Genomic DNA, 24,494 nt, shown 5'->3' on the forward strand with positions numbered 1-24,494 from the left:
GGAGTTGGAAGATAATGTGATTGTTGATTCTAAGAGGAGGCGCACAAGATTGGAGAGAGAGTCTACAGTAATTGATTTGGTCCAAGATGAGCCAACTGGAGGGAATAATGATGGAATCTCTAATGAAGTTATGGAAGAAGATACTGCTACAGGTGTTGTTCAGAGGGCCGATCATCAATTGGGCTCAAAAAACGAATTATTGGTGGGCTCTGGTTCTCAGGCCCACCGATCACCATGAGTGTTTTAAGCTGGAATTGCCGTGGGCTTGGGAACCCATGGACCTTCCAATTCCTTGTGGACCTTGTGATCCAAAAGAAACCAAAGTTTCTTTTTCTTTGTGAAACATTAAGTAATAATATTGTTCTTGAAAGGCTGAGAGTAAAATTGGGCTTTGAGGGCTTATATTCAGTTGATTCAAGAGGCCATAGTGGAGGAGTAGCAATGCTTTGGAGAAATAACATTGAAGCCCAACTTCTACGTTATTCTACTAATTTCATTGATATCCAAATTGAGTCACCTAATTCAACACCTTGGAGACTCACTGGTCTTTATGGCGAACCTAACAGAGAGCAAAGGCACCATACGTGGAATCTCATTCGCAACCTACAGCAATTATCAACTCTTCCCTGGTGCATCATCGGAAACTTGAACAACGTCACGAGCCACAATGATAAAAGAGGAGGTAACAACTACCCGCAGAGATTAATCGATGGTTTTAATCAAACTTTATCTGATTGTAGATTAATTGATCTTGATATTGTTGGCTATCCATTCACTTGGGAGCGTGGAAGAGGAACTCCTAATTTGATAGAAGTTCGACTTGACCGTGCCTTGGTAAGTCATAGTTGGACTAATTTTTTCACTACTGCTCAGCTTTTTAATCTCGAATTAACCGCATCAGACCACTGCCTGATCCTGCTTCAGCCCACGGTCCAACATGTCTTTGTCTCTGCCCACCAATTTCGTTTCGAAAATGCATGGTTGCATGAACCTTTATGCTTTCAAGTGGTTAAGAAAGTATGGGAAGCACATAATGATTGTAATATCCTGGAAAGATTGAGAATTTGTGGGGAAAATCTGGCGGTTTGGGGTCGTGACTATACTGGAAATTTCAAACAAAGAATTTCCAAGTGCAAAGCAGAAATAAAAAGATGGAAGAGAGGGCGTGATACTGAGTCTATTAAGAAGTATGATGATGCTCAGAAACTTCTAAGCGAAATCATGAATCAGAGGGAAGTTTTTTGGCGCCAACGGTCTAAACAGCTCTGGCTCCATGAAGGTGATCAAAACAGTAAGTTCTTCCATGCCAAGGCTACATCTTGAAAAAAAGAACAATGCCATTCATAGTCTTCAAAATGATTCAGGAGCTTGGGTCAATTGGGAAACTGGTTTGGACTCTCTTATTGTTGACTATTTTCAGAATCTCTTTGTTTCAACTAATTCTGATTTTAATGATGTTGTTTTGAGTATTGTCCCTTCCATTACCACTGTTGAAAATGAGTCTCTACTTGCTCCTATTACTGACGAAGAAGTTAAGAAATCTTTGTTCCAAATGCATCCCGACAAGTCTCCTGGCCCATATGGTATGACCCCGGGGTTTTATCAGAAATATTGGTCAATTGTGGGTCGTGATGTCATTAATCAAGTGAAGGAATTCTTTACAACTTGCTCTTTACCTGATGGGATAAACCGCACCAATATAGTTCTCATCCCCAAGAAGAAACAACCTTGTACGATGAGCGACTTACGTCCCATCTCTCTTTGCAATGTCCTTTACAAAGTCATCTCTAAGGTACTTGCTAATCGCTTAAAGATTGTGTTGCATACAATTATCTCCGAACAACAATCGGCTTTTATACCAGGCCGCCTTATCTCTGATAATATCATGATAGCATTTGAAGTTATGCATTACTTGAAGCGTAAGCGCAAAGGCAAAGAGGGTTGTATGGCTTTGAAACTTGATCTTAGCAAGGCGTACGATCGTGTTGAGTGGGATTTTATCCGTGCTATGATGATTCGTATGGGGTTTGCTAGCTACTTCGTCGATTTGATTTTGCAGACTCTCACCTCAGTTGAATACAATGTGGTTCACAGGGGAAAGAGTCTTGGCCCTATTATCCCTCACAGAGGAATTCGTCAAGGAGACCCTTTGTCATCCTATTTGTTCTTGATTTTTGCTGAAGGTTTGTCGTCTTTGATTCAGAGGTTTGAGGGGCTTGGTCATATTAAAGGTTGTAAAGTTGCGAATGGAGCCCCAATCATATCTTACATGTTGTTCGCCGACGATAGCTACATTTATTGTAGAGCAACTGAAAGAGAAGCTTCCAATGTACTTCAACTGCTTCAATTGTTTGAGCTGGCTTCGGGACAATAGGTAAATTTTGGCAAAAGCTCTATCTTTTTTAGCTCTAACACTACTGATGGGATTAAACAGCTGATTTGTTCTTTGCTTCGTATGGAGATTGCCCTTGAAAATTTAACCTACCTTGGTCTTCCTTGCACAATGGGACGGAATAAAAATGCTATTCTGGGGTTTCCCAGAGAAAAAATGCAGAAAAGAATACAGAGTTGGGAGGGACGATTTCTTTCCAAAGCTGGTCGTGAGATTCTATTGAAAACTGTTGCTCAAGCTCTACCTAGTTATGCAATGTCAGTGTTTCTTCTACCTGTAGATACTTGTTCTTCTTTGGAGAGCATGATGTCTAAGTATTGGTGGAATACTTCAAACCAAAATAGTCGAGGTATTAGCTGGATGAGTTGGAAGCGATTAACGAAGCAAAAAGATGATGGAGGCATGGGCTTTCGTAGCCTTCGTGATTACAATTTTTCTTTACTTGGAAAACAAGGCTGGCGCCTTCTCACTCATGAACAATTCCTTGTGAGTCGTGTTTACAAAGCACGGTATTACCCCCATGGAAGTTTCCTCACGGCTACACTCGGAAGCAACCCAAGCTTCATTTGGAAGAGCATTTTTAGTCACAAGATCTCGTGAAAGCAGGTGCAAGAATCCGAATTGGTTCTGGTACTTCAATGGCTGTTCTGCACACTCCTTGGCTTCCATATGACCCCCCAACCATGTATTACTTCTTCACACCCGAGCCTTGAAACATGCACAGTTAACCAACTCATGAAGATTAATCAAAGGGAGAGGGATGTTGAAGAAATTTCTGACATCTTTAACTCAAGAGATGCTCAAATCATTCTTCAAATCCCACTTAGCGCTCAAGTTCATGAAGATGCTTGGTATTGGAGTAAGGAAGCAACTGGATTTTACTCAGTTAAGAGCGCCTATAAGCACATTCAAGATTCAAAAGGAAATTGGGCCAATGATGAGGGTACTAACTTCTGGAAAAAGTATTGGAAAATTAAAGTCCCACTAAAGGTCCTTCATTTTGCTTGGCGTGTTTTAACCGACTGCTTAGCAACCCGAGTTCAACTACAGATTAAACATGTCCCTGTAGCAACTACCTGTGTGTTTTGTAATGATGCTGCTGAAACAACTCTCCACTTGTTTGTCGAATGTCCTTTCTCGAAATCCTGCTGGAACAGATCAGCTATCTCTCTTCCCACTTCGAATTGCACCAGTTTTTTCGACTGGTTTTCTGCAATTCGGTCTCGGCATGGTGGAGGTTTCATTGAAGAAATTCTGATGGTAAGTTGGTCCATTTGGAAAGCAAGAAATGACATTATTTGGAACAATCGTACAAGCTCCGCTGCTGCCATTGTTACTACAACGCACCAAACCTTAAACCAGTGGAAGTTTGCTTAGAGTTGCCGATTTGAACCTTTGCATTTGAACTCCAACTGTTATGACAGCAACGAGTCTTGGACAAAACCAGATGATGGCATGATCAAAGTCAATGTCGATGGAGCCACGTTCGAAACCAGCAACTCTTTTGGGACAGGCCTCATTGCTCGGGACTCCAAAGGGGCTGTCATTTTGGCCTCATCCACTTTCTCTAATGGCTTCTCTAATGCTCCTTTTGCTGAAATAATTAGCATTAAAGAAGCCTTAAGTTGGATAAAAGACTCTAATTTGTCTAACGTTGTGATAGAGACAGATTGCCTTACTGTTGTCCAAGCTTTGCAAAGTCAAGTCGATATGCCTTCAATGTTTGGAATTGTTGTGAAAGACTGCAAAGTTTTACTGTCTTCTTTATTTAATGTCATTGTTTCTCATGTTAAGCGATCTGGTAACAAGGCTGCCCATTGTTTGGCTCGTGGTTCTTGTTTTTGGTCTGATCGTAAATTCTCAGAGAGTACTCTTCCTAGTACTCTCAAATCTATTGTGATTGCGGATTTGATTTAATAAAATTATCCAACCACATTCAAAAAAAAAAAATCCAATTCACCCCAAACCTTCCAGACCTGTTCTAAATACCCCAAAGAACAAATCCAAAGCACTAAAACAGCTCAGAACACACAGATAATAAGAATGCCAAGTGAGCTCCAAGCTTTGAGTTTCAAACTCAAAATTGGCTAAAGCTCACTTACAAGCATCAAAACTAGAATCAAACTACATATTCATGCATTTAGAAACTGCAGAAAACATACACAAACTCATGCAACAATCACAGCAACTATTTTCACCTTTTCTCTTTGAAAAACCAAAGCTTTTGAACCAAAAACTCTCAAACTAGAACAAGGATAACTAGCATGCATTTCAACCTATCTAATCACATTTAATTCAACATTTTCTACACAAAAACAACAACAACAACTAACAGCAACAACAACATCAAAAACTAGCATGCAACCTATCCACTTTTCTTCAAAAACTTCAAGAACAAAAGCAAGAGACTTACCAAGAGTTGAGACCACAAGAACTTGATAATTCCAGCAAGAAAACACACAAAGAAATCCCCCAATTCCAGCTGCTCAAAACCGAAAAGAGAAGAAGGAGAGAAAAAGAGATTTTTCTGCTTTTCTTTTCTAATTTTTCCAACTTTTGAAATAAGAGACAAAATGAAAATTAAACTCTTTTATTCAGCCAACACTTATCATTTTAAACCATATAATTGACCATTAAAAGTCCACTAAACGACAAACTAACATTGGGGCAAAATCATTTTGCCCCCTTCACACTAAAATAACATAAAGGGCACTAAAGGGTATTTTGGAAAATTTTAAATTCCCGGCCAATCCCGACATTCCCAATGTCTAATAAACCGTCCCACAATACTAACATACTAAGTTGTGATTTTACTGAGCCAAACAGCGAGTTCCATGTTACCGGGCACCGGAAATGCAAAATTATAAAAATCACTAAATGACATAAAATGCATTTCAGAAATTCAACAATAACAGTATAAATATTTATTTAAATATCTATAAATAATTTTCCATAATTAAACATGATTAACTGCTAATTTCCAAATTAAACTAAGCGGTCTTTACAACTATTCCCCCCTTAAAAGGATTTCGTCCCCGAAATCAAACTTGAATAACTCTGGATATTGAGCTCTCATATCTGACTCTAGTTCCCAGGTGGCTTCCTCCACCTTGCTGTTTCTCCAGAGTACCTTGACCAAAGCTATGATATTATTCCGAAGGACTTTATCCTTTCTATCCAGGATCTGCACTGGCTGTTCTTCATAAGTCATATCTGGCTACAGTTCAAGGTTCTCATAGTTGAGTATATGAGAAGGATCTGAAACGTATTTTCTCAACCTAGAGACATGGAATATGTTGTGAACTGCTGATAAAGCTGGAGGCAACGCTAACCGGTATGCCACTTGACCTATCTTCTCGAGAATCTCAAAAGGTCCTGTAAATCTAGGGCACAACTAGCCTCTTTTCCCGAAACGTTTGATCCCCTTCATTGGAGATACCCGTAAAAAACACATTGTCCCCTACTCGGAACTCAACATCTCTGCGTTTCGGATCTGCATAACTTTTTTGTCTACTCTGTGAGGCAAACATTCTAGCTTTTATTTTCTCAATTGCCTCATTGGTCCGCTGCACTGACTCCAGACCTAAGTATTTCCTCTCCCCTGTCTCATCCCAGTGGATGGGAGATCTACACTTCCTACCGTATAACAGTTCGTAGGGAGCCATCCCTATCGTACTCTGATAACTATTGTTGTAAGAAAATTCTATCAACGGTAGATATTTATTCCAAGAGCCTTCAAAATCCATAACACAGGCTCGTAACATGTCCTCCAATATCTGAATTGTCCTTTCGCACTGCCCATCTGTCTGTGGATGGAATGCTGTACTAAATTTCAGTTTGGTACCCATTGCTCGTTGCAAACTCTGCCAAAACTTGGAGGTGAACTTCGGATCTCTATCAGAAACTATAGACTTTGGTACCCCGTGAAGTCTTACAATCTCTCTAACATACATTTCTGCCAACTGATCCACTGTAAAGGTTGTTGTAATAGGAAGAAAATGAGAAAATTTCGTGAATCGATCCACCACAACCTAGATGGAATCGAACAAACCCGTGGTTCTAGGTAACCCAACCACGAAATCCATCGTGATATCTTCCCACTTCCACTCAGGTAGGGTTAAAGGCTGCAACAACCCTGCTGGTCTCTGATGTTCAGCCTTGATCTGCTGACAAGTGAGGCATCTCGATACGAATTCTACCAAATTCTTCTTCATACCACTCCACCAGAAGTACGGTTTAAGATCTTGGTACATCTTAGTGGTGCCGGGATGCAGAGAATAAGGGATAGAATGAGCCTCCTCAAAGATCTCATTCCTGAGTAGTGTGGAACTCAGGAATGAGAAATCCCTAGCTTTATACAGAAGCATCCCGTTGTTTAACACTGAGAAATCCCTGGCTTGACCAACCAAAACCTCATCTCTGATTTTCACTAACTCCGGATCAGTCCTTTGAGGGGCTTTAATTCTTTCCAGCAGATCAGATTACAGTGTTAAGTTGTGAAGCTGACCTACACAAACTCAATGCTGGATCTAACCATGTCCTCTGATAACTGATGTGAGATCTGAATCATGCTAGCTACCTGCTCGGGACCCTTCTTGCTCAGGGCATCGGCCACTACATTGGCCTTCCCAGGGTGATAGAGAATCTCACAGTCGTAATCTTTCACTAACTCCAACCAACGCCTCTGTCTCATATTCAAATCTTTCTGAGTAAAGAAATGTTGGGTTTTATGCCCTAAATAAAACTCATTTTAATATAATCAGATTTACTTATTAATATAGATCAGAAATAACATTTAATGTTGCATGGTTCACATGATTTATTTCATGATTATATGTATATAATGTATGAATTCATCTGAAATCCTTTTCACATACTTGATCCTGTTTATTGTGCCGTCAACACATTGGAAAGTAAAATGACTATGTGAATAAAGTTTCCTAAATTTATCATACATAGGGTTTTACTGATATGATAATCTAAAACAGAGTTTACTTGCATTTGGAGAAGTGCTATGTTCTTTCCAGAGCATTGGTTAAAGTAAAGCTCAGGTTGGATGCATGGAGTATGCATCAGAAGGGACCGATATTGAACTTTGACTTAGATTTAATAAAACTTACAGTAAAATCTATTCAAGTCAATATCGCCAAGTTGATCCTAGATCAAATGTTCTTAATCCTGTTATGATTAGGCTCAATCTTTAAAGGCTATTCGTGTTCTTTGATTTGTTAGTTAAGCCTACTTTTAGGTCAGGGTGATACGTACATTTTGGCAACACGGTAGTGCAATTGAGTGGGAGCGCTAGCATAAACATGGAATCTATAGCTTCTATCTGGCGAATAGTAAGCAAAGGATGATCTCCTTCAAGCTTTACCAAACGAACATAAATGGTGGAGTACTCATTTCACATAAGCTGAAATATCATTTATACGGGGTCAAGTGTTTTAAGGATAAAATACATAGTAGGGTGTTACGGTAATCTAATCCCTTTACAGTGTAGATCATTCATATAGAGGATCATTGATCACATTAGGATTATAACAATGGATAACTAATGATGCGTCTATATGGTGGAACATATAGAGCATTCTATATACTGAGAGTGCAATTCTAAGTTCTATGCGTGGATTCAACGAAGAATTAATATGTTAGTGAATTTTAGTGCTAAATTCTTGATCTACTTATTGGAAGCTCGGTTATATAGACCCATGGTCCCCGCACTAGTTGAGATAATATTGCTTGTAAGACTCATATAATTGGTTTTGATTAATCAATTATAATTCTCAAATTAGACTATCTCTATTTGTGAATTTTTCACTAAGTAAGGGCGAAATTGTAAAGAAAGAGTTTTAGGGGCATATTTGTTAATTATGATACTTTGTATGGTTCAATTAATAAATATGATAAATGACAATATTATTTAATAATTATTTATAGTTATTAAATAGTTAGAATTGGCATTTAAATGGTTGAATTAGAAAATTGGCGTTTTTGAGAAAATCAGATGTAAAAAGATAAAACTGCAAAATTGCAAAAAGTGAGGCCCAAATCCACTAAGCATGGCCGGCCACTTTTGTAGGCATTTTAAACTGATATTTTCATTATTTTAATGCCAAATAATTCAAACTTAACCCTAGTGGAATGCTATAAATAGATAGTGAAGGCTTCAGGAAAATTACACTTACATTTTCTATTTTTCCTTCAAAGAAAAACCTGAGCCTTCTCTCTCCCTATCTGGCCGACCACTCCCTCTCTCTTTCTTCCCTCTTGAATTTCGAAATCCTTAGTGTGAGAGTAGTGCCCACATACAACAAGTGATGCCTCAATCATAGTGAGGAAGATCGTGAAGAAAGATTTTCACCAAGAAGGAGTTTCAGCATCAAAGATTCACAGAAAGAGATCCAGGTTTAGATATTGATAATGCTCTGCTACAGAAAGGAATCAAGGGCTAGATATCTGAACGGAAGGAGTCATTATATTCCGCTGCACCCAATGTTAGGTTTCCTAAACTTTATATGTGTTTATTTCATCGTTTTAGAAAGTTCATATTTAGGGTGTTAATCAACATACTTGTGAGTAGATCAAAGATCCTGGTAAAATAATTTCAAACAAGAAATACTTGATACTTTTATGGTCGGTATAGATTTCACACCTTTCTCCGTAAAGGTAATGCCGCCAGATCTTCAATGCAAAAACCACCGCGGCCAACTCTAGATCATGAGTCGGGTATCGCTGTTCATAATCCTTTAACTGACGGGAGGCATAAGCGATAACCCGATCGGCTTGCATCGGCACACACCCCAGACCCTGTTTGGATGCATCGCAATAAACTACGAATTTCTCGTTGTCCGAGGGCAAAGCTAGCACTGGAGCTGTAATCAACCTCTATTTCAACTCCTGGAAACTAGCTTCGCACTTATCTGACCAGACAAACCGTTGATTCTTCTTTGTAAGTTCGGTTAAGGGTGTTGAAATCTTAGAAAACCCTTCCACGAACCTACGATAATACCCGGCCAAACCTAAGAAGCTTCTAATTTCTATCACTATCTTCGGTCTCGGCCAATCCCTGACTGATTCTATCTTCCCGGGATCCACCTTGATCCCATCTTTGCTAACAATGTGCCCCAAGAAGGACACCTGAGATAGCGAGAACTCACATTTCTTGAATTTGGCATAAAGTTTGTGTTCCCGAAGCCGTTGCAAAACCATCTGAAGATGTAACTCATGCTCCTCTTCTGACTGAGAGTACACAAGGATGTCGTCGATAAACACAATAACACAGATATCGAGGAAATCCTTCAATACCCTATTCATCAAATCCATAAATGTTGCAGGAGCATTGGTTAGTCCAAACGACATAACCAAGAATTCGTAATGTCCATACCTAGTACGGAAAGCCGTCTTCGGAATGTCCTCCTCTCAGATTTTCAACTGATGATAACCCGATCGGAGATTAATCTTGGAAAAGACCGTCTTCCCCTGAAGCTGATCGAACAGATCATCGATCCTAGGTAATGGATATTTATTCTTCACTGTTAGCTTGTTTAATTCTCTGTAATCGATACACATCCTCATAGTTCCATCTTTCTTCTTGACGAATAAAACCGGGGTTCCCCAGGGTGACACACTAGGCCGAATCTTTAATTCCTTAAGTTCAGCTGGAGCCATTCTATACGGAGCCTTGGAAACCGGTTCCACTCCTGGTGCCAAATCTATAACAAAATCAATCTCCCGCTGAGGTGGTAACCCTGGAAGTTCTTCGGGAAAAACATCTAGAAATTCCCGAACCACTCTGATATCTTCTGGCCGAATGGTATCTGGCCGAGTGGTGTCCATCACCACGGCCAGAAACCCTAAACAACCGCCATGCAATAACTCCCTAGCTGACATGGCCGAAATCACCGGGATCCGAGATCCCCAAACCGAACCAACAAACACAAATGGTTCTTCACTTTCCGGTTGGAAGATCACCATCTTCCTCTTGCAATCAATACTCGCTGAGTATTTGGATAGGAAATCCATTCCTAGAATAATATCAAAATCTACTAGGCTCATCTCTATCAAGTCAGCACTTAACTCTCTACCACATATTCTGATCGGCATAGACCTAATCCACCTTTTGGAGATAACTAACTCTCCGCCAGGTAATAGGGTTCCAAACCCTGATTCGTAACTATCAAACGGTTTATCCAATTTACTAAAGATTCTGGTTGCCGCATAAGAATGTGTGGCCCCAGAATCAAACAGCACTGAGTAAAAAGAGTTATTAACTGAGAGCTGACCTGTTACAACGGAGGGCCTGGCATCTGCATCAGCGTGAGTGATGGCGAACACCCTAGCTGGAGTGGGTCTCGCCGGAGCCCTAGGTGCCTCTGATCTGAGCTGGGGACAATCCCTCTTGTAGTGTCTGGGGATGCCACACTGAAAGCATCCTTGACCTCTGAACTCACCCAGATGGTGCCTTTTACAACTTGGGCACTCAGGATAAGAAAACCGGGTCTCTGCACCACCCTGACGGCTACCTTTACTCTGGTTCCCTCGGAACCTCTTGTTCTGACTCGAGCCACCAGATGCAGTGGATGTTCTCCTCTTCTGGTCCATGGCCGAACCACTACCTCCCCTGCTAAAGCCTGATGCAGGAGGGGAAGGAGCCCCGCCACTCACTGGAGTACTAGCCGACTCCGACATACATCCAACTGCGCCCTCAGCTCGCAGTGCCTTTGCCACCATCTCAGCATAGGTGGTCTTGTCGTCGGTGGTGATCATAAGGTCATGTTTAATCTTCACATTTAATCCGTCCAGATACTTTTCCTTCTTACTGAAATCGGTTGGCACTATTCCCAAGGCCAACCTCGCCAACCGATCGAACTGGGTGGTATACTCTGTCACGCTCATGTTTTCCCGCTGGGTCAGGTGGGTGAACTCTTTCCTCTTGGCACTTCTAACTACCTCGTTATAATACTTTGCGTTGAAGAGTTCCTAGAACCTTTCCCAGGTCATGGTGGTGACATCATGAATCTGAGACACCATGTCCCACCAGACTAGAGCGTCTTCATGGAACTGGAAGGTGGCACACACCACCCTGTCATTTCCGGTGACACCCATAAAGTTCAGTATCCTGGTGACCACCGTCAGCCATTGTTCAGCTTTCATGACGTCCGGACCTTCCAGAAAAACTGGAGGTTCTTGCTTCCGGAACCTTTCATACAAGGGTTCCATTCTGTTTGCCGCTACCACTATCTCGGCCTGCGCAGCAGGGGCGGGTGCCACAGGAACTTCTGGTACAGGCACTGCAGGAGCCCCCTGCTGCCTCAATCTCTGAATCTCTAGATCTTGCTCCTCTATCCTGGCTTGCATTTCAGCAAACCTAGTCTCCCAATTCCGGGCTTCCTGATCGGCTTGGGCAGCCTGGGCAGCCTGTGGCGGGTTCTCATCACCCCGACCACGAGCCCTGCCCCTGGGACCTCTACCACGGCCCCTAGCTTGCGGGGGAAACTGAGCTCCCTGACCCTGATTCGACCCTACTAAGTTGCCCTGGCTCCTGGTATTTCGCCTGGCGTCCATCTAGTCTGAACAGCCTGCGAAACCAAGAGTTGGCACATCTGGTCATGATCAAAGAGAGCTTACTAATGCCGCTTAATTTAGAAATTAAAAACATGCGCCTATTCTACTATCAGGCTACTAACATGCTTCCTATCAGGCTTTTCTTATTTCATAATAATTAAATAAGCTACCAAAGCAATAAAAGCTTACTGAACCGTAGAACGAGCTAACTGCTGATGATGATTGTACATGTCGTGACGATCTTCGGAAGACAACCTGGCGGCTCTGATACCAAATTGTAACACCCTAACTAGCATAGGCGTATTACGTGATTTTTAAACGTACTGTGCAACTCGTTGCTAATCAACGAGGTTTATGGAAATCGTGATGAATTAAAATTTTTTTCTTTTTAATTAAACTTATAAAATATTTATACAAAAATAATGTGGGATCCCAATTACAAAACATTTTACAAAAGTTCACTGACTATACAAAATACTTGTCGCCTAGCGACTAATTACAAAAAAGCCTTGCTGTCCCGAGGATCGTACGCTCCAGGCCTAACCGCCTCGACATGTACAATCTTCACCGGCTCGCTCTCACGGTTCCTCATCCTTGGGCTTGCCCTTACCTACACATAAACATAGCACTGTGAGTCGACAGACTCAGTAAGAAAAGCAAAAATCATAAACATACATAAATCCCAGGCTATGATCAGACGCCCATACCCCTGACCATAACCCTAACTGCCATGTCCCACACGATACTGAGTCCCGAACGTTCATAAGACGGTACTATTGACAAGTAACAGCCTATACTCGGTACACTGGTCATACTCCAGCTGCTAGTCATACTCTAGCCTGTACCGATGTGTTACAGTATCAGCCTATACTCGGTTCACTGGTCATACTCCAGCTGCTAGTCATACTCTAGCCTAACCGATCTGATACGGTCACATAGTACTGTACCACAAACCCTAGTATCAGCCTATACTCGGTATACTGGTCATACTCCAGTTGCTAGTCATACTCTAGCCTACCCGATGTGATATGGTCAGATGGTACGAAGCGAACATACATATCTAATGCAATCTAACAGGCTTTCTAACATGCACGCTAAACATGTAATATATATGCATACTGTTATACTAATCTTACCTCAATTCCGAATTCAGGTGTGTCGGTCAACCTGACTGGAACGAACTCCACGGCGGTTTACAGGCTCCTAAACCATAAAAATAAAAACACTATTAAGTGATACGCTAAATCACTTCCCGGGGACTTAAACTAGAAACTAAAAGTTTCCCTATCGATAAAAAGCATGGCAATACCCCAAATAACATAAAAACGAGGAAATCTAGGGTTTCTGAAAATCACCCAACCGGCAGACCGGTTGCCCAACCGGAATTCCGGTTCCTGGAATTTCAGAACCCCATCAGGAATTCCGGATGCACAACCGGAATTCCGGTTCCTCGCAGGAAACATTCAAAAATTCATACTTTGCTAAAATCAAATCCAATTCACCCCAAACCTTCCAGGCCTGTTCTAAATACCCCAAAGAACAAATCCAAAGCACTAAAACAGCTCAGAACACACAGATAATAAAAATGCCATGTGAGCTCCAAGCTTTGAGTTTCAAACTCAAACTTGGCTAAAGCTCACTTACAAGCATCAAAACTAGAATCAAACTACATATTCATGCATTTAGAAACTGCAAAAAACATACACAAACTCATGCAACAATCACAACAACTATTTTCACCTTTTCTCTTTGAAAAACCAAAGCTTTTGAACCAAAAATTCTCAAACTAGAACAAGGATAACTAGCATGCATTTCAACCTATCTAATAACATTTAATTCAGCATTTTCTACACAAAAACAACAACAACAACTAACAGCAACAACAACATCAAAAACTAGCATGCAACCTATCCACTTTTCTTCAAAAACTTCAAGAACAAAAGCAAGAGACTTACCAAGAGTTGAGACCACAAGAACTTGATAATTCCAGCAAGAAAACACACAAAGAAATCCCCCAATTCCAGCTGCTCAAAACTAAAAAGAGAAGAAGGAGAGAAAAAGAGATTTTTTTGCTTTTCTTTTCTAATTTTTCCAACTTTTGAAATAAGAGATAAAATGAAAATTAAACTCTTTTATTCAGCCAACACTTATCATTTTAAACCATATAATTCACCATTAAAAGTCCACTAAAGGACAAACTAACATTGGGGCAAAATGACCATTTTGCCCCCTTCACACTAAAATAATATAAAGGGCACTAAAAGGTATTTTGGGAAATTCTAAATTCCCGGCCAATCCCGACATTCCCAATGTCTAATAAACCGTCCCACAATACTAACATACTAAGTTGTGATTTTACTGAGCCAAACACCGAGTTCCATATTAGCGGGCACCGGAAATGCAAAATTATAAAAATCACTAAATGACATAAAATGCATTTCAGAAATTCAACAATAACAGTATAAATAATTATTTAAATATATATAAATAAATTTCCATAATTAAACATGATTAACTGCTAATTTCCAAATTAAACTAAGCGGTCTTTACAGATGGAGTATCTCACCTATAAATATAGGGTCTCGGTCACTAAGCTTCTCACTCATTCTGATTATTCTGCAAATTCCATCTAAAAAGAGTTGAGAGAACGAGGAAGCTCGAACTCCAATATCGAAGCTATCGCAGGGATTGAAGCTCTAAGATCAATGGTTGGAGGTATTGTTGGAAATATTTTACTAGGATCTAGATTTACTACCAAGTATGTTTCATTAACATCTTAATATGAATTCTAAAACAATGAAATAAACACATATAAAGTATAGTAAACCTTACATTGGGTGCAACGGAATATAATGACTCCTTCCATTCAGATCTCTAACCCTTGATTCCTTTCTGTAGCAGGGCATTATCAGAAAGGAACAATATGCAAAGTCATGACTTTCCTGAAGCCAACACTTTCTATTTATAGAATGCCCTCTAGGTTTAGGTTAGAATTGTATGGCATTAAAATAATGAAAAAAATAAAATGGTAAACCTTTTGCATAGTGGGTGGCCATATAAGGAAATTGGCCCTCACTTTGCAACTTTTCCATTTTGTTATTTTTCATTCTCATTTTTCAAAAATACCAATTTAACTATTTAAATGCCAATTCTAATTATTTAATAACTTAAAAAATAATTATTAAACAATATTTTCATTTAATATATTTATTAATTAGACATGTAAAGTACCTTAATTAATAAATAAACCTAGAATCTCTTTTCTTTACAATTTCGCCCTTGCTTAGTGAAAATTCATAAAGTAGACATAGTCTAACTTTAGAATTATAATTGATTAATCAAAATCAATTAACTGAGTCTTACAAGCAGTATGGTCTCAACTAGTATGGGGACCATGAGTCTATATAACCGAGCTTCCAATAAGTCGAACTGAATTTACCAAGTAAATTCTCTAACTTATTAATTCCTTATTGAATCCACACTTAGAACTTGGAATTGCACTCTCAGTCATATAGAATGCTCTATATGTTCCACGATATAGATACGTCATTAGTTATCCATTGTTATAATCCTAATTTGATCAATGACCCTCTAATATATTATCTACATTGAATAGGCACTAAGTTACCGTTACACCTTCAATGTATTTTATCCTTAAAACACTTAGCTCCGTATAAGTGATATTTAAGCGAAGTGAAATGAGATCTCCACCATTTATCTCTGTTTAGCCAAGCTCGAAGGATATCACCGTTTCACTTCTACATTCCTATAAAAGTTATAGATTCCATATTTATGTTAGCGCTCACACTCAATTATACTATCATGTTCCCAAAATGTACGTATCACCCTGACCCAAAAGTAAGCTTAACTAACAAATCAAAGAATATCTATAATACTCTTGAGATCGAACCTAATCACATCAGGATTAAGATCATTTGATCTAGGATCAACTGGTGATATTGAATTGAATAGATATTACGTTAAGTTTTAATATATCTAATCAAAATTCAATATCGGTCCCTTTCGATGTATACTCCATACATCTGATACTGGTAAACTTTGCCAATGCCCTGGAAAGGACATAACACTTATCCAAGGTATAAGAATACCTATCGCTGATTATGATGTCAGTCTAAATCCAGTGAATTGACAAATCAGGGAATAAACTTTCGAACATATAATTAAGATTATATTCCACTGTGCTGACCACACTATAATCATTAACAAATTCGTATGTTCTGGACCTAAATAGAATTCATACATTATATATATAATCATGAAATAAATCATGTGAACCATGCAACATAAAATGTTAAATGTGATCTTTATTATTAAGTAAATCTGATTATATTGAAATGGGTTTTATTTAGGGCACAAAACCCAACAAACTCCCACTTGCACTAATATAAAACAAAATGTGCATTTCAAATAATCTCAACACCTTGATATACAAATCAAGTGTAGTAGTAGTAAACTCCTTGTAATAGGATCTGGGAGGTTGAATTAAACACAACCTCTTCTCCACCATTACTCTTCCTTAATCACAAAATCCTTGATAATGTAAAATTCCTCTCTATATGTCTACTCTCTTGGGATACTGGACTCTATACTTTTGGCAACTACTTTTGGTTATTCAGGAAGTAACACTAGTAGTTAAGACAAGTTGGAACGGTGCCACAAATGTATAGAACTTTCCTTAGACTGAATAAGTACCTTTCCTGCAACTTTAACATTCAGTCTTTCTTTGGTAGACCTAGAGACTTCAGATAGGTTTTTACACTTCTCCAAAATCACTACTTCACCCCCAGAGTAATCACCATCTTATCAACAGACTTTCTAGCACAAAGGCAAAATCTGATGTGGTGTAGTCTAAGAGTTTTAAATACACCCTTATCGACTAACATATAGTTCCTCTTCTTAATCTTAAGATTTACTTGATTGTCTTCCAATGTTCTTCTCCTGGATTAATCTGATACCTACTCATTACTCCCACTCAACAGCAGGTGTCTGGTCTAAGGCATACTAAAGCATATCTGAGACCACTCTCTGTTGATTTAAGAAATTCTTTCATGGCTTTATCTTTTCTGGAATAGTTGAGACTTTTCCTTAGATAAATAAAATCTATACTTAGAAGCTGTGAAGCTTCTATAGATAGCCATTGGAAAGAAAATGCTTCAGCATCTTACTAAAGTAAGTTGCTTGCCTTAGAGTAAGTAATTACTAGGTATACCACAAGCCATAGGTTTAGATGAACTCAAACCTATAATACTAGGAACAAGAAGTTTTGTTAAGTCCATTGAATAGACTTATTAACGAAAATTTCCTTTTATGTCCTTGTAATAGAAAACTTTAGGTTAGTCCATGTGAATGGATTAAACCATAGTTCTCTTGGCTTTCTTCTTAGTTTCTTATCTTGACAATCCCTTACTTGTTTAAACTTACAATAGATTTTAATCACTAGTGTCTTCCAAGTCATAAGAAGGTGAGTTCCTAGAAACTCACCCACTACGACAAGGTACCATGAACTATGTCTAAGAAAACTAAATGGTATTGACCTCCTTGGTTGTGTCAAGACAACAGAGGCAGTGGGATTATCATATGTAAAATAAGATGGTAGAACACTTTTAGAATCAAGAAAAATTATCTCCTTTATTTGCTACTTTATTTTCAGACTTAGTCATTTTTCTTAGAAAAGTTGTATTTGTTTAAACAAACACTTTCTTTGTTGGGTTTTGTGCCCTAAATAAAACCCATTTCAATATAATCAGATTTGCTTATTAATAAAGATCAGAAATAACATTTTATGTTGCATGGTTCACGTGATTTATTTCATGATTATATATATAATGTATGAATTCTATTTAAGTCCAGAACATATGAATTTGTTAATGATTATAGTGTTGTAAGCACAGTGGAATATAATCTTAATTATATGTTTTAAAGTTTATTCCCTGATTTTTCAGAACACTGGATTTAGACTGACATGGTATAATCAGCGATAGGTATTCTTACACCTTGGAAAAGTGTTATGTCCTTTCCAGGACATTGGCAAAGTTTACCAGTATCGAATGTATGAAGTATACATCGGAAGGGGCCGATATTGAACTTTGATTAGATATATTAGAATTTACCATAATATCTATTCAATTCAATATCACTTGTTGATCCTAGATCAAATGATCTTAATCCTAATATGATTAGATTCAATCTCAAGAGTGTTATTCGTGTTCTTTGATTTGTTAGTTAAGCCTACTTTTGGGTCAGGGTGATACGTACATTTTGGGAACACGGTAGTGCAATTGAGTGGGTGCGCTAACATAAATATGGAATCTATAGCTTCTATCTGGCGAATAGAAAGTAAAGGATGATTTCCTTCGAGCTTAACCAAACGAAAATAAATGGTGGAGTACTCATTTCACTTAGCTGAAATATCATTTATACAGGGTTAAGTGTTTTAAGGATAAAATACATTGTAGGGTGTTACGGTAATTTAATCCCTTTACAGTGTAAATGATCTATATAGAGGATCATTGATCAAATTAGGATTATAACAATGGATAACTAATGATGTATCTATATCGTGAAACCTATAGAGCGTTTTATATGACTGAGAGTGAAATTCCAAGTTCTAAGAGTGGATTCAATAAGAAATTAATAAGTTAGGGAATTTACTTGGTAAATTCGGTTCGACTTATTGGAAGCTCGGTTATATAGACCCATGGTCCCCATGCTAGTTGAGACCATACTGCTTGTAAGACTCAGTTAATTGATTTTGATTAATCAATTATAATTCTAAAGTTAGACTATGTCTACTTTATGAATTTTCACTAAGGGAGAAATTGTAAAGAAAAGGGATTCTAGGATTATTTATTAATTAAGATACTTTATATGTCTAAATTAATAAATATATTAAATGGAAATATTATTTAATAGTTATTTTTAAGTTATTAAATAATTAGAATTGGCATTAGAATGGTTAAATTGGAAAATTGGCATGTTTGAGAAAGTGGGAATGAAAAATAACAAAATGGGAAAGTTGCAAAGTGAGACCCAATTTCCTTATATGGGCCGCCCACTATGCAAGAGGTTTACCATTTTATTTTTTCCATTATTTTAATGTCACACAATTCTAACCTAAACCTAGAGGGCATTCTATAAATAGAAAGTGTTGGCTTCAGGAAACTCATAAACTTTGCACATTGTTTCCTTCAGAGAAAAGCCAAGCCGCCCCTTCTCTCTCTTTTCTTCTCTTCTAATTTCGAAATTCCCTTGAGTGATAGAGTAGTGCCCACACACATCAAGTGGTAGCTCAATCATAGTATGTAAGACTATGGAAAATCAGCATCAAAAAAGGAGAGAAAGAGATCCAGATTCAGATCTTGATAATGCTCTGCTACAGAAAGGAATCAAGGGCTAGAGATCTAAATGGAAGGAGTCATTATATTCCGCTGCACCCAATGTAAGGTTTTCTTAAGCTCTTATGTGTTTATTTCATTGTTTTAGAATTCATATTAGGATGTTAATAAAACATACTTGGTAGTAAATCTAGATCCTAGTAAAATAATTTCCAACAACTGGCACGAGAGCCATGGTAATGATTTACTTTCATGTAATATGAATTAAAACGATGTTTTATATGTTTTTTGTTGATTTGGATGGTTTCATGTTGGTTTATGTGCTTATGTGAGGAATGTTTATGTTGTACGAATTTTTTCCATAAAAAATAATTTTTTCTATTTTGGAAAATATTTTATTTGGATTCCTTGTGAAAAATTAAGCAATTTTCATCTTTAAGAAACTCGATTTCAATAAAAATTGAAAGAGTTATGATTTTTGGAAAATCGGGGTTCAATGGTGTTCCCCATAAATTGTGATTTTTTGGGTTTTTTCCCCAAAAATCCAATTTTTTCATGGATTGTTTCCCAAAATTTAATTTTTCCAATTTTAGATTTTTCCAATTTGAAATATTTCTAATTTTAAATATTTCCAAATTTGAAATATTTCCATTTTTTAAATATTTCCAATTTTAAATATTTCTAATTATGGTAAGATTTAAAATTTGTTAACTTTTTTTATATTTATATATTATTTAATTATAAGATTAGATATTTTGATATTTAATATATTTTAAATTAAAAGATAACTTTGTCTTTTTATTTAAAATATTATATTAAAATTATCTTATATGACAAATTAAATAATTAATAAATTTGAAATTAACATAGATATTTTTAAAGATACACTTACCATAATATTTTCAAATTAAAAATTTGTTATTTTGTTAAATATTTAATTATTTATAAATTATAAGTTTAAAAATGATATTTTTCTATATATATCATTTTGTTTTCCTTATTGGAAATTTATAAATCATATCTTAAATATTTAAATAACTTAGATGTTTTGTAGAAATTTTAAATATTGCTTAATTTGAGATATTTTGACATATAATTATGGTAATTATTATTTATTTATTATTCTATTCCTAAAATAATAATTATCTAACCAAATCTATTTTAAAATTGGTTTATTTTAGTTAAATTATAAGATTTGAAAGTGATATTGAAGATTCTTTCTTTCAAATCATTGATCTTATTTGATATTTAATTTAATTTGATTCAAATAAACCTAGATATTTTAAAATTAGTTCCTTTATTTTTTTGAGATTTTTAGGGTTTGTTTTAACAACCCTAAATTTTCAGAATTTAGTTGGTTAGTTTAAGAATAATAATTTAATTATATTAATATCTTATTTCACATCTGTTACATGGACAATGTTTGTTTATTTTTATATTGTTGATTCAAAAAATTTTTAACAAACCTATTATTTATTTGATCTAAATTGCTATGATTAACTTGTTGACAAATCCAATGATCTGATTTTAATCATAGTCCAATTGTCAATAGATCTTATGAATAATTTGTAACAGGGAAATTTTGTACTTCTTTCATCTGTGTAAACCTAGTAACATGATAGGACCCATCCAAATCATTTGACCTCTGTGAGCCTATATGTTTGCTATTGGGCTTAGATGCATATAGAAAACCCATTTACGTTTTTACAAAGTAAATGGACTAGGTTGCTAAAATAAATTTTGACATAAGTAAATTTATTTAGGCCCAATTAGATTTGGGCTTATTCAATGAATAACAATTGTTTACTTAAAGGTTAAATTCCTCTCTTTTGGGCGTTGTGTGAGAGTTGGGGGCCAATAGAAGTGGGTACGACATACTGAACCCAGCTCCCCCTCACATGAACTACCCCAATTGTGAAGGCCCATTTGCCTTATTTAAATAATTGTATTAGGTTAATTATATTAGTCTAACCTAATTAAAATTGAATTAGCAACATAATTAACTTTTAAAATATATGAAATTTATTTAATATTTTAAAGTTAATTTTAGAAAAACACTTAGTTAATGATATATATTCTAGATAGTTATTTCTATACTAGTTATTATTTCTAATATTAAATAGGAAAATATCATTGATTGTGAAATTAATTGTTTAATAATTAATTTTGGTACAATCTAAGTTTAGAAAATTTTCCTAGTATTAAACTAGAATTAATAATTAAGTTTCCTCTATACTTAATTATTTATTTCTTGAATTTAATACATTTAATTAAATTAAAAATTTCAATATCTAAGTTGATTTTCATCATGATACTTAAATATTGTTATTTTCATGTTATTTAATTAAAGTTGAAAATTATCTTAAGTTTGGAATCTTATTTCAGAATAACTTAAATCTGAATAATATTTAAAATATATTTTATTTTATTTTATTAATCTTTTTCCCAAAATTTCGAAATTGCATTTCTTTATTGTAGAAATTTCGAATTTTATTTGAAAAATAGATTAAAGTTGAAAATTAATTATTTTAATTTTGGACCAACTTAAATCAATGATTTTTTCATTTAATGATTAATTAAAATAAATGAACTAAAATATATTATAATTAGAAAATTAATTAATTAGTCAATGAAAGTCTAGATAGTTATTATCTGTTTTGCTTGAACTATTTTTCTAGTGTATTTAATTAAATAGAAAATTAATATTTAAGTTGATATTAATCATAATACTTAAATATTTGAAATTTTTCTTAAATATTTAATTAAATAAGAAAATTATATTTTTTGTTGAAAATTAATTAACAACATAAAATTAGAGTAATTTTCCAGGATTTATTTTTATTTTATTTTAAAGCATTTTCGAAAGTAGTATTCTTATACACTTTTTTTCGAAATGCAATATATATTTATAGAAAATTAAATTTGAGTTGTAAATTAATTTAAATTAATTTTGAAACAACTTAAGTTGAATAATTTTCAAAATATTTATGAAAATTATTACTAAGATGGAAATAATTCACGTTATTTTCATATCCATCTAAGTATAATTTATAAATATTACAAAAAAATTTATATTTAGAATTTTTTTTATTTTAAATTGGAAATTTTAATTAAATAAATATATATTTAAAATAAATTGATTAAAAAAAAATAAATATTAGAAGAAAATACAACTTTCATTAAATAATGAGCTTTATTATTACGATATTCGATCTCCATTGTTGGTTTTACATAGCTATTGTTTTAGTGAGTAATCCTCCCTAATGGAGGAACGTTCTTTAGCAAGTTAGCACCGTTTAATCTCGAATGATAAGTAATCTTGTAAGTGTTTTATATAGTATTGATCACACTCATGGTGGCGACTGTATAAGACTTGCAAGAATATGAAACAATGGTGGAAGCTCATAAGATAGAATAGCCTTGACTCTCGCCTAAACGGGACAACGCGGATTCCAATCTTGATCGAATAAAAGGTTGCTAGAATGTTTATCATTTTAGATGAGCTGACAACTCTATTCAATGGATGGTATCACTGACTCTCGCCTAAACGGGACACTGATATCAGTTTGTTGAAGACCTTGGAAATTATTTAGGATTGTATGTTTTAGTATTTTCACTTGTCATGCCTACTTGCTATGTTTGATAATTTCTAAATTGTGTATGAATTTATATTGAACCATGTTATTTTCTGTTATTAAATTGTAGTTTAATTTCGAATCTTCATTGTTGGTTTAACTTGGTTTGTTTTTCTAATGAGATAAATCCCTAATGGATTTTCACCATTAGACTAACATAATAGTGTTAGATCTCGACAGATAAATATTGTATATGCAACATCTAGATGTTCATCAATTGATGACACCTTAGACTAGTATTTTACAATATGAAACAAGAATATTGTATAAATAAGATTACTTTGACTCTCGCTAATCGGAGCATCGTTGGATACTTATTTAAAATGAAATTATCCTAATTCCTCTTAGCTTATTCATTTTGAATTAGCTCAATGACATATCATTGGATGAATGGTCTATAAATCATATAAAATCATTCCATATTTTCCCTTAAGAAATAAAATGACGCATATGATTATATTCCCGAAATTCTATCCCAAAATGATATAAATCTTCAATCTTAGAAATCTCCTACTTGTATGGGCAAATCAACTTAGAGTTAAATTAGTAGTGGTGGTCCAAGAAAGAATTACTCATTATACAGTTACACATTCACAAGTGTTTCATAACCATTTTCTATCAATGGATTCAAACTGTATGAGTTTAGTATTCTGTGACCAGAATCCACTTGCACTATTCTCAGAACTCTTTGATGTAACTAAACTTAAGTCATCAAAAGAAACAACCACATATTTTATAAATCTATGGCATTTGTATCTTTTTCATAGTAGTCTTGACAAGATCATCCAATGATATGTTATTGAGCTAATTCGAAATGAATAAGCTAAGAGGAATTAGGATAATTTCGTATTTAAATAAGAATCCAACAATGCTTCGATTAGCGAGAGTCAAAGTAATCTTATTTATACAATCTTCTTGTTTCATATTCTAAATACTAGTCTAAGGTGTCATCAATTGATGAACAGCTAGATGTTGCATTTACAATATTTATCTTTCGAGATCTAACATTATTATGTTTGTCTAATGGTGACAATCCATTAGGGATTTATCCCATTAGAACAACAAACCAAGTTAGACCAACAATGAAGATTCGAAATTAAACTACAATTTAATAACAGAAAATAACATGGTTCAATATAAATTCATACACAATTCAGAAATTATTAAAGATATAGCAAGTAGGAATGACAAGTGAAAATAATAAAACATCCAATCCTAAATAATTTTCAAGGTCTTCAACAAACTGATATCAGTGTCCCGTTTAGGCGAGAGTCAGTGATACTATCCATTGAATAGAGTTGTCAGCTCATCTAAAATGATAAATATTCTAGCAACCTTTTATTCAATCAAGATTGGAATCCAGCACTCTCCCGTTTACGCGAGAGTCAAGGCTATTCTATCTTATGAGCTTCCACCATTGTTTCATACTCTTACAAGTCTTATACAGTCGCCACCGTTAGGGTGATCAATACTATATAAAAAACTTACAAAAATACTTATCTTTCGAGATTAAACGGTGTTAACTTGCTAATGAATGTTCGCCCATTA

The sequence above is a fragment of the Cannabis sativa genome, chromosome 5 (genome assembly GCF_029168945.1).
Source record: "Cannabis sativa cultivar Pink pepper isolate KNU-18-1 chromosome 5, ASM2916894v1, whole genome shotgun sequence".
Classification (NCBI taxonomy): domain Eukaryota; kingdom Viridiplantae; phylum Streptophyta; class Magnoliopsida; order Rosales; family Cannabaceae; genus Cannabis; species Cannabis sativa.